The sequence below is a fragment of the Vulpes lagopus genome, chromosome 10 (assembly GCF_018345385.1).
Source record: "Vulpes lagopus strain Blue_001 chromosome 10, ASM1834538v1, whole genome shotgun sequence".
In the NCBI taxonomy this organism is placed as follows: Eukaryota; Metazoa; Chordata; class Mammalia; order Carnivora; family Canidae; genus Vulpes; species Vulpes lagopus.
The window spans coordinates 93,256,523-93,273,120 of record NC_054833.1 but is presented as its reverse complement, the minus strand read 5'-3'; the positions used below and the strand labels follow the sequence as shown (position 1 = coordinate 93,273,120).

General features: G+C 55.5%; 1 long non-coding RNA gene across 3 annotated transcripts; it reads left to right on the top strand.

Annotated features, from left to right (window-relative positions):
* The first annotated feature begins 956 nt into the window (after positions 1 to 956).
* Positions 957 to 14,503, top strand: LOC121499422. Of its 3 annotated transcripts, none has more exons than XR_005990121.1 (3): positions 957 to 1,332; positions 5,974 to 6,179; positions 12,784 to 14,503. It is a non-coding gene; the product is annotated as an uncharacterized LOC121499422 (long non-coding RNA). The 3 variants fall into 3 exon arrangements; XR_005990123.1 differs by lacking the exon at positions 12,784 to 14,503 and adding an exon at positions 6,911 to 8,660; XR_005990122.1 differs by lacking the exon at positions 957 to 1,332 and adding an exon at positions 1,535 to 1,616.
* The last annotated feature ends 2,095 nt before the right edge of the window (positions 14,504 to 16,598 follow it).

Below are 16,598 nucleotides of genomic sequence, written 5' to 3'. Positions count from 1 at the left end.
AGAGGGAGGTGGGAGAGTCAGAGTCAGAAAGATGTGAGGACAGAGCAGCTGCAGAGAGCCTAGAAGCTGCCACTCTGTTGACTTTTAAGGTGAAAAGCTGCTATAGGGCAATAAGAAATGCAGGCGGTTCCAGAAGCTGGGAAAGCCACAGGAACGGATTCTTCCTTGGAGCCTTCAGAAGGAACACAGCCCTGCAGACACCCTGATGTTAGCCCAACAAGACCGTGTCAGACCTGTAGGCCCCAGAACTGTGACATAATAGGTTTGCATTGTTTTAACCTGCTGAATCTGTGCTCAGGTGTTACGGCAGCAACAAGAGCTAGATAGTCCTGAAGAATGGATAAGAGAATGATTTTTCCAACCTAAATCTCTGCTTTGTAACCCAGTGCCCCTCCCAGAGCAGGCTGAGTCCACTGTCACCCAGTGTCCCCACGTTCCAGGGGCTGACCCCCCGAAATGTGGCACCTGCCCTCAGCTGCTCCTGGTCACATGCACATGCGTCTTTGAGTCTCTTGGCTGCCGGCCTGATCCTGGGCCACGAGATCCCGTGTTCTGGCCACGTGTTGTGCTGCAGACGGCCCTGTGCTCAGCCAGTCTGGGGGCTGATTTTTGGATTATGAGCTAGTGGATGTTGGAAAATGACTTTTGCCCACGTCTGTCTGAGCAAATAACAAAACAAAGGACAACTGCCCCAGTGGGCTTCTGCTGGTGTCCACCGACCGCTGCCTCTTCGTGCCCAGAAGAAGAGGTACCCTTTTGCTCACTGAGGGGTGAAATGAATGTGCCCCTTGGCTCACTAGCTAGTCGGAGCCAGATCTTTCACATAAAAAAAGGCAGAGGGTACAAAACCAGAAAACAAGAAGCTGAGGGTAGGGGGTGGAGAGAAAACACAGTGCCTCCCAGAGCCCTGGTCTGAGTTTGTGGGATGGGGGGTGCTGGGTGGCCTGGTCACCCCGGCTGGCCAGGCAGCCCCCTGTGGGGGCTGGAGGCTGACTCAGCAGGTGTGGGGGCCCCTGTGATCCCTCTGAGCCCCCAGAGCAGCCAACAGGCTTCAGTGGGCAGGAGCCCACCAACCCAGGAAGAATCTGAAGCAGAGGAACTTGGCAGAAACCCAACTTCTCTAAAAATATTAAAAGCCCGTGGCCCACAAAGGCCTGATTGCAAGGCCCCACGGGCTTCGACAGCCGGGTCCCTGACCGTTGAGACCCAAGCGCAGTCCTGGCATTGAGCAATAGGGCTCTGCCCTGCCCTGCCCCACTCACGCCGGAGCAGAGGAGAGGAGAGGCAGCTGCCAGCGTGCCTGGGTGTGCACATGTGGATATGCGTGTACAGGTGTGCACGTGGGCATGTGTGTGCGCGTGTGCGCCCGTGGAGGCCAGTGACTGGCTCCTATCGTCTTCCAGGCTCCGTGCTTCATGCTGTCTCTTGGGTGGCCTCTTCTCCAAGGACAGCCAGGGAGGCCCTGGGTGGGGCCCCAGGGTGGATCCTGGGCTGCTACTGTTTGGGAGGGACAGGCAATAGTAACAGAATAACTAATTTATTGAGCTCTTACTATGTGCTGAGCCCTTGTTCTGCGACTTTGTGGCAGCAGGCCACGTAGCCCACGAGCCTATGAGGTAAGAGCGGCTCTTATCCCCTTTGTCCAGAGAGGTGAAGTCATTTTCCTGAGGCTGCTCAGCAACGGAGCAGAGCTAGCAAGCCTGGATGCAGGGCTGAGGCTCTAATGCTCCACTCTCCTGCCTCTGGGGAGGGTGACAGCCGGAGGCACCCAGGCCAGCGTGGCCTCAGCAGAGTGGCCACTTCCTCTCTCCCGTGTTTGTCCTGCAAGCGGGCCCCCCTTGGAGCTTCCAAATCCTTCGGTGACTTGGCAGTGAGGCCTCTTCTGGGGCCTGAGAGTATCTCGGGCTCTGGGACTCACGCTCAGGTGCTGAAGTCACTCTGGGATGGCGAACCACTGGGAGCATGGTGTGCCAGGCTCCAAGGCCCTCCCCCTAAATGTCTCTAGTGGGGTAGAAACATTGTCCACCCGTGTCTGGGGTCTTGTACCGTCTGCTGACTCCAGAGCATTCCTGAGGCCTTTACCTCTGGGAGAGGCTTAAATCTGTAAGTGGGACGCCCCAGGGGTTGCAGGAGATGCCTGTCCCTCCAGCCTACTGCTTGCTGCTCGCTGGTCAGGGCCTCCTGGCCCAATGGAAGGGCAGTGGAGCGAGTGGTTTTCCTTCCTGGTGTCCAGGGTGCAGCCGCTTAGAGTTTACTTTCTGCAGCCGGCACACAGAGCGGGGCTGCGTGGGGTGGTCTTGTCGCCCCTTGAGGCCGCCATGCCCTGGATCTGGGGAGAGAGGCCACCCACCTCCCTGACTCTGGCCCTGGGTGTCCCGGGGCTGCCTGGCAGGGGCTGCACGCAGGACAGGTGAATGGCCCATGTGGACGCAGCTCCTGGCGTACCAGGTGGGCACTGGGTGCTTGGCCGTGGTGTGGTGGTCCCGCGCCTGGGCCCTAGAGCCTCACCATGGGGCTCACCTTCCAGGCCCCAGACTTCCCAGCCATGGGAGCTACCCCCGATCCTCTGGGGGCCTTGATTTCCTCATGAGGGACATGGAGACGATTATAGCCCCCCGGGCACCAGGGAGCTGTGAGGATTAATGTGGGTGTGGCTTCCCTGATGCTGAGCTGTTCCAGGAGTGGGGGCTCCCTGCGGGAAGCTGTGGTTGTTGGCTTCTCGAAGGAGGGGTGGAGGCCTTCTGCACTCTGCCCTGGCCGGGAGCTGATAGCCATCCGATGTGGAGCCCTATCTTCTGAGCCGTCTCTCTCCTCGTCTACCGTCGAGTGCCAAGGAAGCCAGTTTGTGCCAAATATCTTGCTTGTAGACCAGCAGATGCAGACCTTTGGCACAAACACCGTGACGTTTGGCCCTGGCGAGGGAGGCGGTGCGCCATGAACGTCCCAACTTGTGCTGGACCCGTTCAAGCTGGGAGTGGGACGTGGAGCCAGGGGGGCTGCTAGAGCCTTCTGGAAGCAGACGGTGGATTGTGTGTCCGGGGTCTGGCGTCAGATTCCCAGTCTCACCATGTCACTCTGGCAGATGGCTGGACCGTGCTCTGCCCCCAGTGCTTATCGGTCCAGGGCTCCTGGGAGGATTCAAGGAACTAGCATGGGGCAAGGGCTTCCATCGGGCAGACGACCAGTCCTGAACGAACATGAGTCACTGTTCGTGGTCTTGACTGCCCTGCTTGTCTTACGGGTGGGGACATAGACCTGGAGAGGAAGTGACCTTCGTGAGTGTCATTGGCGCTTAGCCGTGGTGTGGTTGGCGGAGCTGGGACAAAACCTTGCTCCTTCACACCACGGGGGCTTTGTGTTGGGGTCCACGGTCGGGACAGGGTGGCGCATGTGGTGTTCACAGCCCTCAAGGAGCACGGGGGTGGGCAGGGAGCCCCCCTCCTGCGGGGACAGGGGGGCTGTTGCATCCTCACTATCACCCCCTGCAGCTGCGTGGTCCACCATGGCCCCGGCCACAGCTGTGCGGCCTGGGGAACAGTACTAACCACTCTGGTCTCCGTTTCCTCCCTCATCTGGAATGCCACCAGCAGGGGCTCCCACCGTCCCCTCCGCCCCCACCCGCCGCTGCCCCAACCCACGGCACTCAGACTTGCTCATGCTTTCACTCTGAAATGGAGGCATGTTTTCAAAGAATTTTCTTTGAGGTCATGTCTGCTTTGAAGATATGCTTAGAAAAGGATGCGGCTAGAGCCACACTGACCGTGGGCTTGAATTACTCGGGTAGTTCCTTTCTCCCTCGGCCCGTGGGGAGGCGTGGCACACGCTTGTTTCTTGGGGGGCATAAAGCAGCATGTCTTTAATTCACACGTAATCGGGTCCGGGGTGGAAAGCCTGGAAAGCACAGGGAAACACGAAGCCGGGGAGGAAGAGGAGAAACATGCAAATAGAACACAGGCTGGGGAATTAAAAAAAAAGAAAAAGAAAAAGAAAAAATCCCCCAAAACCCAAAACAGAAGGAAAGTGAAAAAGAAAGCCAGACGAGTATGTCTAGCTGGACACGGAGTTGTAGTGAAGCTCTCCTGGGACTGCTGCCCGTTCCCAGTGTTGAAGAACCATAGTCGTGGGGTGTGACCCCTCGAAGCCACTGGAGCCCGCTGGAGGAAAATCTTCCTTTTCTGGAACCTCATCCAGGGCCCCAGATGCCTCATGACCCATGAGGCTGCCCCATCTGGTCTGCTAGCAGGCTGCATATCCAGCAGTGAAGCATGGGGATTTTGGGGTGCTCTAGCCCCAGACAGCCTGCATTGCCCCCCCCCCCCCCCGGCCCCATTCTCTGCCCCAGTTATCTGGGTGACCTTGAGTTGTTTGCAGACCTCATTGAGTCTCCGCTTGCTCGCCTGTGGGATGGGAGCCTAGGAAGCTGATGAATGAGAAGGTGCCCTGGACGGAGGTGCCGTAGGTAGGTGCCGGGCTCAGGTGGTCGCTGCTGTGGCTTCAGACACGGCCCGAGCACTCGTGGGCTGAGAAAGAGTCGCTTTAGGACCATGTGTGGGAGGGAAGGAGCCCTGGCGGAGACGGAGCAGCCGTTCCCCGGGGGGAGGGGATTTCTGCGTCCTGTCCACGGACTGTTAGGGGCCTGGGCCGCTTTCAGTTTGGTTGATACTGTTGGTTTATCTTTTAAAAATGCAGAGATGCCAAAATCGAGTTGCAGAATCAGTAGCGTGGTGCTCTGTGGTGGGCGTCTTCCTTGAACGCCCGTGGCTGGGTGGGTCCTGCTGGAAGCTTTTGTGAATGGGGCTTGGGCCCCACTGCCCCTTGGTTCTTGCATACATACCCTGCATGCAGCAGGTGCCCACTGAATGCTGGTGAGCAGATGAGCCCCAGGGTACAGATGGGACCAGTTATCATGGGAGGAGATGCAAAGGCAGGAGTGTCCTCCAGTTCCTGAGCCCAGGGCTGTCATCAGGGCCAGAGAGACATGCTGAGGTTCACAGGTGGTGTACGGTAAGGGCACGGCCGGCCCTGACCTGTGGGTGCATTGCCTTGCCACCGGACTCTGCTCTCAGGATCTGCTCCCCTTTCTTTCATTTTTACTTTCCTTCTTATCCTTGCAGTACAAGGCGCAGAGGCCAGGCAGGGCCGCAGTGGTGGGAACAAGCTTCGGCAAGATGCTAGCGGCTGATGGCTGGCAGCCTGGCTCCTGGGGGGCACCCTGACCTCTCAGGCACTGAGCCGGGCCCCGAGGGTGGCTCCTTGCTTTCTGCCTTCCTTTCCTGATGGTTAAGTGATGGCAGAGGAGGGCATTTGGGCAGGACCCCTTCCTGCAGGCAGGCACACTCCAGCAATCCCCCACTGGTGCCCCATTGCCAGTGGCCGACCCCTGGGGGTCAGGCCAGCTCATGTGTGGCATCACCAAGAAGGCACAGGGGTGGCTGGGGCACCCGGATTGCCGTCAGAGGGGCTCCCCAACCCTTGGGGCCTCAGGATCCAAAAGGAGGTAGCACCCCCTGCTGGCGGGTCACAGTACCCCCTCCTTCCAATTCTCTGCCTTCAAACTATGCCCTGTTTGCTCCCCACTGAGTCCATTTGCTGCCTCTCAGGCTACAGGGTATCCATGGGGTGGGTGTCTTCCCAGATGTGGCCTCCCAGGAATATGCCAATAACTCTAAGATTCCACTCATGGACTTACATCCCTAACAGATTCCTACCAAGGGTCCTTGGGGGACGGGGATGGTGATGTGTAAGGGCCATGTTGTGTGTGCAGGAGGCGCGGGGCTGTGCTGCCCCCAGGCTGGACTTCTGGGCAGCGGCACAGATGAATTTAAAAACGTCATGCTGAGTTTTAAAAAAATGAACTGGGAAGAGAGTACTATCCCCTATGTTCACCAGGTAGAAAACTCATAGGTAACTACAAGGTGGAATCGTACAAAATTACCATTGTTTTACTGTTGTTGTTGTTTTTTTAACCTATAGGAATGGGAACATCCCTGGGGTGACCTTGCACACTCTGGTGTATTTGCAGAGCAAAGACAGTGAACCCCTCGCAGCTACACTGAACAATACGGATGAACAAGCAAACCAGACACGAACAGTCCACACCGTGACTTCATCTACACAATTTCAAACCAGACAAAATGGATCTACGTTACCGAACACAAGGCCAAGATGACCCCTGAGGGGTGAGTGGTAACCAGGAGGGGGCACGAGGGGGGCTTCTGGAGGCGATCACGTACCGTGTGTGCCATTCATGGAGGCCTGCGTGCATGATCTGTGCCCGTGCTGCCCTGTGAGGCCAGGTCAGGAGTGGGTACCCCTAAAGCAATCAGGGGAGTTTACAGGGACATTTCGGAGTGCAGGATACGTGTGGGGTGTGCTGGAATGGTGGCCCCGGGCATGAAGCAATGGGGTGGACAGGGCCCAGGACTTGTCTCCTGCTTCCTGGGCATCCCAGCTGACAGCCAAGTGCCCCCCTGTCCTTCCCCACACTGTCCCCTACAGCCCTGCATGGCCGGGGGCCCAGCCCTGGCTGGCAGGAAAGGAGGAAAGTCCCTGCTAGTTTCTTTTTCTTGCCACCGATGGGGCTGCGGGGTACTTACTCCTGAAACTCACGGCTGAGCTAATTTTACACCAGAACTGAGACACTGGGGAGAGAAACGAAACGATGCTCCCGGGGGTCTGATACGAGCAGGATGGAAGCCCTGGCCAGCAGGTGGGGTGATGCTCGGGGTGCCCCCAGCATCAGTTCATAACCTCAGACCGGGCACCAAGGACCGCGGGCTCTCTTTCTGGCTCCATCTCTCGGCCTCGGCCTTCCATTTCCAAAGGGAGGGGTGGACACAGCGGTGCCTGAGGACCCCCACATGCCCGTGACTGTGCCCCATCTTCCCTTTGACTTCCTCTCTCACTTTAGGGGACCCATCCTGCCTCAACAGCGGAAAAAGTCACATAAGGTTTGCGTTTTCAGGAAAACTAAAACGAGTGAACATTAAAAGCACATCATGACTTCGTAAGAACACCCGCGGTGGCCCGGGTCGGCCGGACGCCCATCGTCACATTGTGAGCACGCGTGGAGGCTGTCCGGGCATTGAGGACACGCCACGCCAACTGGAGGCTTTACATCAAAGCCACCGTCTAAAACTAATTCATTTCACTGTGACTATTTGGGACATACGATCACCCAAAATGGTTCCAGAGCTCTCAGAACAACCGAGAAACATAAAAGGTGTTAAAAACATCTGTAGGCTAAGTCGCCAGTCACACAGGGAAGGCTCTTTCTCCCGGCAAGCACGTGGGAACAGTGAAAAGGAAATCAAAGCGAATCTTCTCTGAAACACTTCTCTGTATCCCTTAGCCTTGCTGGCTCCCACTCAGAAGCCACCTACCTTTCCTTAAAAGAGAAGATTCTTTCTGATTTTTTTTTTTCCAGAGGAAGGTGGAACTTTGTGTGCTTTACCACCCACCGCCCCAGACAGGAGCTAAAGTAGGAAAAATACTCAGGTTCACAAGAACACTTCAGCTGTGCCCCACAGAGACAATCCCGTCCAGCGTCCTTGGAATCCTGCGGGGCCCAGAGCATCGTCAGGATTGTGGCCCAAGTTATAAATCGTGGAGCATCAGCTGGACGCAAAAGGGGCCATGGCAGGAAGGGAGAGAAGTGAAGGCCCCACTGAGGCCAAGAGGCAGGGGTGAGTCTCTGAGCCTCCACGCAACAGGAAGAAAGCATGGTCTGGAGTCAGAGGACCTCTGAGCTGGGGACTCTGGAGAGTGAGAGGAGACATGTAGGTCATGGAAGCAGAATGAAAAGAAGGCCGGTGAGAGGAAAAGAGTAGATGCTGAGCAAAAACTCAGCTCTGAGCTTCCTGGTAGCCAAAGCAAAAAGGGAGCTTGATGAACTCTTGTCGAAGAGAAGGTGGACAGGCCACCCCTGTAAGTAGGTATGGGATTGTGAGCCAGAAGTCCAAATGCTCGCTGAATGAGGATGGCGGCCGACCTGGCATTGTCCGCAGCCCAAGAGCCCTGCCAACCCTGGTGTGTTAATCAGTCATACAAATATTAGGTATTGGCATTAGGTTAAATCACTGAAAAGTCACACACGTGAACATAATTACTTTACAGCCCTAGCCCTTAAAATGCTATGCTCCCCCAACTCCCCCGCCCTGTACTGACCATGGGGTGATGGAAGAAGCGGCCACTGGTGGCCACAGCCCTAGTCTGCGTGAGGCAGTCCTGGTTTATGCCCGTGTTGCTATCATTACAAGTAGGGCCTCTTTCACACTCAGAAACTTCCCAGTCCTATGCTACGTTCCATAGCTGTGCTGAATGGGTGCCACCGACCCCGTCCCACCAGCCTGTCTGTCCCTCTGTCCTCCCTGGCTGATGTACCCTCTAAGGCATCACCTTGACGCTTTCCGAGGTTGCTTATAGAAAAGCCTGACTGATTTCTTCTCGAGTCCCATGCAAGGGAGGAGTGAGGCCCCTGCTAAGTCATGATGCCTCTTGTACCAGCAAGACTGTGTCACCTTCCCTTCTCACTGTGTGTGCCAGAAAGCTCAGAAATAAGGTTTTGTAGTAGCTTTCATTAGCCTTTCATTAATGGCTGGGCTATGTGCCCTTTCTTGAACAGCTCCTGGATTTGGTGATTGTTTTGGCGGTGTACCCATTTCAGCCGCTCTTTCTCGAGAAGCTGACTTCCAGGTCTCCCTGCGTGTGGGCGGGTCAGGAATGCACAGTGAACGTAGTGTTGGGTGGGGGTGCGGAGGGCACTGGGTCACTCTCTCTGGCTTGAGCACACTTGTGGGGGGGCAGCTATGGGGAGCAGGTTCTAGGACGAACACTACTGGAGGGTGAAGGTGGTGAAGGTGGTCCCTGCACCAGGCACATTCCCTGCTTATCTCCTTCCATTTCCCCAAATCCTACGTGATGGGTGCTCTATTATCCTCGTTTTGCAGAGAAGAAAATAAAGATGTACTTTGAGAGGAATGCCCGCCATGCTTCCCACCCAGTGGACAAGCAGAAGAGCCTGGCTTTGTGCCTGGGCTGCTGGCAGCAGAGGTCACGCTCCTGGTGCGGCACTCGGTATGGCACTGTGCATGTGGACATGACGAATTTAGGGTCATACACCTGTTCAGGGTCCTGTGGGCAAGAAGTGGCAGAGCCAGACCTAGGACCGGATGTGGAGAGGCCACATCACGGGCTCACGAACACCTGGAAGGCAGCTGGCGGGGCGGGGCTCGGGCCGGGTCTGTCTACATTCAGCACTGCACGTTCACGGATCATCGACCCATTGTGAGCTCTCTCGGGGATGTTCCAGGGACATTCCTAACCTTTCAGAATTGATGTCATGGAGTGAAAACACCATCCTTGGCAGTTGCTGTCAGAGACCGTGAATGCCTCTGGCATCAAAGGTCTAGGCTGGCAGGTGCTTTCTTGTGCTCCTCGGTACATGCGAGTCATCGAAGCGTTCACGGACATTCCTCCCAGGGGGGCGCTGTCATGCTCTGCTGACCCCGCAGGTGAGCAAACAGACAAGGCCAGCTGTGTGTGTGGACAGCAGGACCACATGGAATCAAACACGCTGCGTGCCAGCTGCCAGGAGGGGTCCCGGCCTCTCCTGCCTCTGCCTCACACATCCTCCCCGGGGGCCGACGCTGGACTTACCTGGGGTTCTGGAGCACAGCGATCCCCTCCCCACTGGCCTCTTGCTCCTGGACCGAGTCTGAAGGTTGTTCTAGATGAAGCAGAAAGCATGTTCCAGTCTTTGTTGGAAACGGAGCAACCACTCTCATCAAGCTGAGTCAGTCTGAAATATTGAGTCTGGCTGGAAGATACTCTGATGCTCCAGTTTTGTTCTGGGTCATTCGTTTGAGAAGGCTGGAGGGTCAGTTCCACTGTGTGTTGGGGGACTTAATGTTTCCCACATTTCTACTTGTGGCTTATTGAGACACACACACACACACTCAGAATTGGGTTTCATGCCTTCTGAGATCCCTAAGCAGAACTGTGGACCTCTGGTCTGTTTATTCACTCAACAAACATCTAAGGGGACTGACTACGTGCCGGATAAGTATCTGGGTGAGGGGATGTGTTTCCACCAAGGGGCCGGGCAAACACAGAAGCCAGTGCCCTTTCTCAGGGGGCGCCTGTGGGACGGTAGCACCACGGGTGTTGGGGTGTAACCTCTTCGGCTGCTGCCAGCCCCACCTCTCCTTGCGTTGCCTCACTGCCTGCCCAGAAACATCTCCCTGCGTGATCTTCCAGCCACATGACTGCATGTCCTCCCGCAACTGCAGTCAGCATCACGCCCTCCCCGGGGCTCCTCTGGTCCTTTTTTTTTTTTAATTTTTATTTATTTATGATAGTCACACACAGAGAGAGAGAGAGAGCGAGGCAGAGACATAGGCAGAGGGAGAAGCAGGCTCCATGCACCGGGAGCCGGACGTGGGATTCGATCCCCGGTCTCTAGGATTGCGCCCTGGGCCAAAGGCAGGCACTAAACCGCTGCGCCACCCAGGGATCCCTCCTCTGGTCCTTTTATTAGTGGTTCCAGCTCATCCTTGTTACCCAGACTCCACGCTGCAACATCATGGCCAGCCCCTGGCTCTCCCTCCCTCCGCAAACTGGTGGGAGGTGAGGAATGCCCTCCTTTCACCTCCACGCTAGCTCTTGCTTCCCACCCCTTCTCTCCCGCCCAGAGTCCCCATTGGGACCCTGCCACTTCCCTGGCTCTGTCTTCTGCTGCCGTGATCTCGGTGATCTTCGAGGCACTGCCCTGGCCCCGTCAGAGGAGGTGTTCACCTCCCCCGTGGTTCCATTGGGCTTCTTCACGTATTTTGAAACTCTGTTAGTGGTGCTGGCAGAGGCTTGCGCTATTCTCTGAATGCATTGACCCCTTTATCACCCGCAAATGGCCATCCAGCACTGGTGGTGCTGTTGCCATAAGATCTCTTGGTCTCCTATCTACGTAGCTGCCCGTTTCCTTGACTCCTTGTTTCGCTCCACCCCTGCCTTTGCACTTAGCGCATTTACAGCGGGTTTCCCCGCAGGCATCAGACAGCGGCTGCTCGAGGACATGCTTGAGCTTTGTTCTGAGGATGGGGGGAGTTTCCCGCAAGCCAGCCGGTTGTTACTGTCTTAAAGCACCGACACCAAATCCCCATTTGGTTCTGCCATCACGTCCATCACAGTTTGAGACCGCCAGAGTTATAATCCAGAGCCTTACACTGGGCATCGGATGTGGCTGAGTGCTTGGCAGGTCCCCAGTGGGTGGTCCCCAGTGGGAGGTCCCTGTCCCAGGCTGTAGCTCCCTTGCTCCGCAGGTGGTGTGGAGAAAAGACTCCTTTACTGGCCAGTAACCTTCCCACCTCCTGCCGCTCTGGCTCGTGCTTACTTCATACGTGATCCACGTGCCTCAGCTTCATCTGCAAAATGGGGAAAGGAATTGTGCCCACCTTACAGAGTTGCCATGGGGGTGGAATGAGCTCTCGTGTGTAAGACACTTCCCACAATGGTTGGCACATAGTGAGCACTCAGTAAAGCTGCCCTTGTGGATGATAATAATCATTATTTTCTCACCTGCCAGCAGCTATAGGAGGCGGGAATTCTCATCCCCATTTTATGAAAGTGGGTGGGAAGGATGCTGTATCCCTCGATGGCAGTCAAGGAGACGGGCTTTGCAAAGGGCCTGCGTCTGTCCTGCACACCACGTTCACGGTTGTGCCTTGGGGCGCCCCACCTGAGCTGGACCGAGGCTGGCCGCACACCAACCTGCCAGAGGTGACTGCGGTGCCGTCTTCCAGGAAGCCTGGCTCTGAGTCTCCAACAGCAGGTGCAACTGGCACTGGAGGGTCACGACCTCACATGCCCGTGGGGCATTCTGGAGCTCCTCCATCTCCCTCCCTTCATTTAATATACAATTAACCACAGCCAGTGATCCTTAAGTGCTGAGGCGGATAGGGCTGATTATGCGGATTCTACAGATGGAGAAACTGAGGCACAGGGGGGCTCGGTAACCTGGTCAAGGTCTGTTGGTGAGGAGTGGCAGGGCCCAGATTTGAACCCTGGGGTCTGGCTGTGGAGACCCTTTGAACCAGCCCCTAGAACCTCACTGCACATATGAGGATCCTGAGGCCCAGACAGGGAAGCCCTTGCCTGTCTGAGGCCAAGGAGCGGGCTCGTGTCAGAGCCGATGCTGTGGCTATGGCAGTGTCTGACCCTGACTGGGCTGATCCCTGGGAACCGATGGTTTGGGGGCCGTCTTCTCACTGGTCAGTGACTCTCTGAGGATAGAGGTTAAGTGTTCTCATCTTTGAAGCTGGGCATCTGGCACATGGTGGGTGTTGGGGGGCTCCCCTGGGGCAGCACTCAGGGCCCTAGGCTGCGATCCTGACCTCCCCCTCTCTTCCCCTTTTCCTGGGGGCAACGCCAGCTCCCTGAGAGCCAGTAGGCCCATCTGTAAAATGGGCACATTCTGCCACGTCCGTGAGGACAGAGCATGGCCGCATGGGTGAAGCACGCGGCTCAGGTTTAAGGGCCGAGAAGAAGAGAGTTAACACCAGAAATGATCACAACAACGCAGCAAAAGTTCCAGCATCCCTGAACTCCAGGGGAGTCAGTGTTCGCGCCCCCCGAGTTTTGGCTCCTCCCCGCCTTTCCTCCCCATCCGCACTCCCTTCATAGAGCGGACAGGTTGGGCACCGTAGGGCCTGCCTCCGTTTTATTACTAAAGATTAAGCGAAACAAAACAAAACAGACACTGAGGTCTCCTGACCATTTCCCCTTTCATAGGCAGAGAAAGGCACATCAAAACCAGAAGATGAATCAAAAGGTTGCTGGTGGATTCTAGAAAACTGTGACCGCAAGGATGAGGAAGAATGTGCTGAGTTATATAAGAAGTTGGTTTGAATGTGCTTCTGGTTCGGGGTGCGTGTTCGCGGAGGTGAGTCACCGCCGAGCACCTGGGCTGGCTCCCCTCCTGTCCTGGGGCCCCCCGGGGAGCCCAGAGCTCTCCCAGCACCAGCACCCTTGGGCACGTATTCGCTGATTGTGCTTCTCAAGTTGCAAATAGGACGACAAGGCTTCCAGGAGCTTCCTTGAGAAAGTGCAGGGGCCTGGGCCCTGCCCACTCGGGGATTGGCCGTGGAGGTGCTGGAAAGAGGAAACCACCCACCACGGGAGCCACCCAGGTTGTCCCATGGTGTGTGTCAGGCCCTCCAGGAGGCAGACCCCTGGCAGGACAAGCCGAGCAAGAGATTTAGGGGGGACACGTCTGGAACCTGCCCAAGAGCTTGCTGCTACAGAAAGAAGAAATCTCTCTTCCCCTCCACTTGGGAGCCGCCTTGGGTGGGGAGCTAAGTCCTTTTTCCTGAATGCCTCATTACTGTATGGAATCTGTCATCACCACAGCCCCCCCAACCCCGGCAGAACTCTAGGCTGGTGGAGGTGACACATCTTGCCACCTCTGAGCAATGGAAACCAGCCCGCAAATCTGATGCCAGAAGTGATGTACTGGCTTTCTCTCCCTTAAACCTGTGGCCGAGTCATCCCCTGCCCTAAGTGAGGTGTCTTTAGAAGCCACACTGACCTTCCCAGTTTCCCGAAGCTGGGAACTGAGGAGTGGATTAGTTTGCTGGGTGTCTGTGGAGCAGCTGGGCGCCAGGCCTTCTTCGGTGCGAGGATGTAGTGGGAAGGCAGGTCTCCTGCTGGAGGGGCCCATTGGTGGAGGAGAGACTCGTATACACAATCCATATTATCCCCAACCGTAGAAGAATTAACACAGTGAGGGCGGTGGCTGGGTGGGCTACCAAGAGTCCCCTAGAACCTAAAAGGGGTTCTGTTAAAGAAAGTCATCGGGAGGGGACATATGGGTTGTGGGAATGGAGTGACCTCTGCCCAGTGGCCATGATGCTGGGATCCCTGGAAATTTCAGTTCTACACATGGGCTGTGGTTAGAGGTTTCTGGAGACATCCCCTGGCTTTTGCAATCCCACTCATGCCCTGTTGTTTCTTGGGCACCATGCTGAGTGAGGTGTGGCTGGAGGGGTGACTATGGCCATTGAGAAATCATCCCGGTGAGGGGCATGGCCCTCGGAGACCCCACTTGGGGGCTGGTTCAGTCTCTGGACCATGGGAACCAGGGGGCTTGCTCTCCCACATTTTGGGGCAGTCCCCAGACAGGACATGGAGCCAGGAACCACCTGGCGCTGGCTGTGGGAGGAGGGGGGCGCCAGGCCGCACCGGGACACCTGGGTGTGACTCTGTGGGGCCTGGGCTAGTCCCTTCACATCTTTGTGTCTCAGTCCCCTCAACTGTGGAGTGGGGACTGCCCGTCTTGCCAGGTGTGTGTACACATTACGCTACCCACTAGTCACTTGAAATGTGTGAGACTGAAGTGAGATGTGCTCTAAAATATGCAGCTGATTTCAAATACTTCATATAAAAAGAAACTAATGTAAAAATATCCTACTAATAATTTCTCAATATTGGATTACTTGTTAAAAGGATAACATTTGGCTACATTGAGTAAAATAAAATACATTACGAAAATGAATTTGTTTCATCTCTTTTTACGCCTGTCTCTGCGACCCCAGAGACCTCACATGTCTACTGCGTGGCGCTGACCTAGAACAGGTCTGCACATAAACCACTGACCCATCCCTGGAGGTTCTGCTTCAATTTTCCTGGGGCATGGGCCGGGTTTTTGGAGTTTTTAGAGCTCCACAGGTGACTCTTATGTTGGCAAAGTCTGGAGAGCATGGCTGTAGAGTGATTTGCAAGTTTCTATAGCAGGTGTTCTTATAATCTCATTGACAACAGGATGACTGCCCATGGTTGTGTGGGCAGCAGGACCAGGGGAAGAGAAACTCCCCGGCACCTGTCAGGTGTACCTGCCTCAGCACTTGTGTCCATCATCCATGTAATTGTTACACTAACCCCAGAAGACAGGGTCTGTGTAACCCCACTTCACAGATGAGGAAACAGACGTCACTTCCTGGAGTCACATGCCCAGGAGGCAGCAAGATTAAGATTTGCTTTCTGCATTGCCCAGCTCTGTGGGCGACACTGTGAGATCAGCTCATGGGGGCAACCATGGATTAGGAATACAAGCTCCTTAAGAGCCTGGGGGTGGAGGCCTTGGGAAGGGTAAGAAAAGTAATAGATGGCTGTAGCACATGGTTCAGGGCTGTAGAAGTACCAGTAAGGGAAATGATCATGACTTTTGTCGTTAATCTGTCACCATCATCACCATGACAACCACTACCATCATCACCATCACCACCACCACCACCACCATCACTGTATAGACAGACCCCTGGTCAGTGTCTCTTGCTCTAAATCAGCTGCATACAGTCTTAAAGAGTTTACTGGGCTCGGTGGGGTGGGGTTGATGCAGCAGGAAAAGTAATCAGGTTCTTAGGAGCTCTGATATTTGGAGGGTGGATTGAGGTAACCGTTTGGGTTCTGATCCCTTACCCTGATTATAACTGGATCAGTAGGTAGCAATACAGGGCCTCTGACCATATTCATAATTGCCCTTCAATCCTGCTCAGGGAGAACAAGGCTATTATTTCAGGGGAAATCTGATTATAGTTTTGGAACAAGTTAAGTGCCCTTCTGTGGAAGCCTTGGTCTGGCATCTTCAGAAATAGCTCCAGAGCCATGGAATGACTGGGTGTTGCCTTCAGAAACCAGCAGAGTGATCCCCTGGATTCTAACTCTCTACTTCCTCCCTGGGAAGCGCAGCGAATGCAGGACTCTGAGCCTTCCTTCCCAGGAGCACAGGTTTAAAAGACAAGGCTTGTGGACTTGATGAGGAAACTTGTCACCATGGGCGGCTTAACTTGGGGGAGAGGCAGCACGTGCCTTGCTGCTCTGACAGCGTGTCCTTAGGTGAGGGAGCCATGGGAGCCTCGGTCTCCTCGTTAAAAAGGAGATTCATAATGCACAGGTCCAAATTTGACAGGTGCTTGTGTGAGGGCTCACGGGGATGGAGAGAACCCTCTGAAATCAGCATTTAGTGTTAGTTATCCCCATTGGAAGATAATATCTGTGTAAATAAATACGAGAAGTGAAAGCATAAAACATACATAAGCAGAAGAGTTTTGGGGAGCTGGCAGTGATGAGTTCTGTACCTGGGCCGCGGCTCCCCGCCACCGTGGGCTCCAGCGTGCTCCCATCCGTGTGGGGACTTCACGGCTGGAGGGACAGGTGGCATAACTCCCAGAAGGAGAGGGTGTCCGTTACAGATGGCCTGTGGGGTTTAAGGAATCTTCTTTGATTTGTTGAAAAAGTGGTAGCAGGCTAATGCAATGCAGAAGGGCCCCTGCGTGGCTACATGGAAACCCGCCTTCAGGGCACCCTCCCTTGTGCCCTGCTTGGACCTGCTGTGAGCTTTGGGATCCTGGAGGACTCAGAGACCCCCCCACCAACTCCCTCCTTGTGTCTCCTGGGCTGCCGTCAGCTTCCCACGTCCCCACGCCTTGGCTCTCCAGCCTCACTTCCACGGTGGCGCCTGGTCTTCCAAGGCTTGGTACCAGCCACAGTGCTGAGTCTGTTGCTACGCTCATGGCAGCCGTTGGCCTGAGAAAGTCATTTGTCTTAGC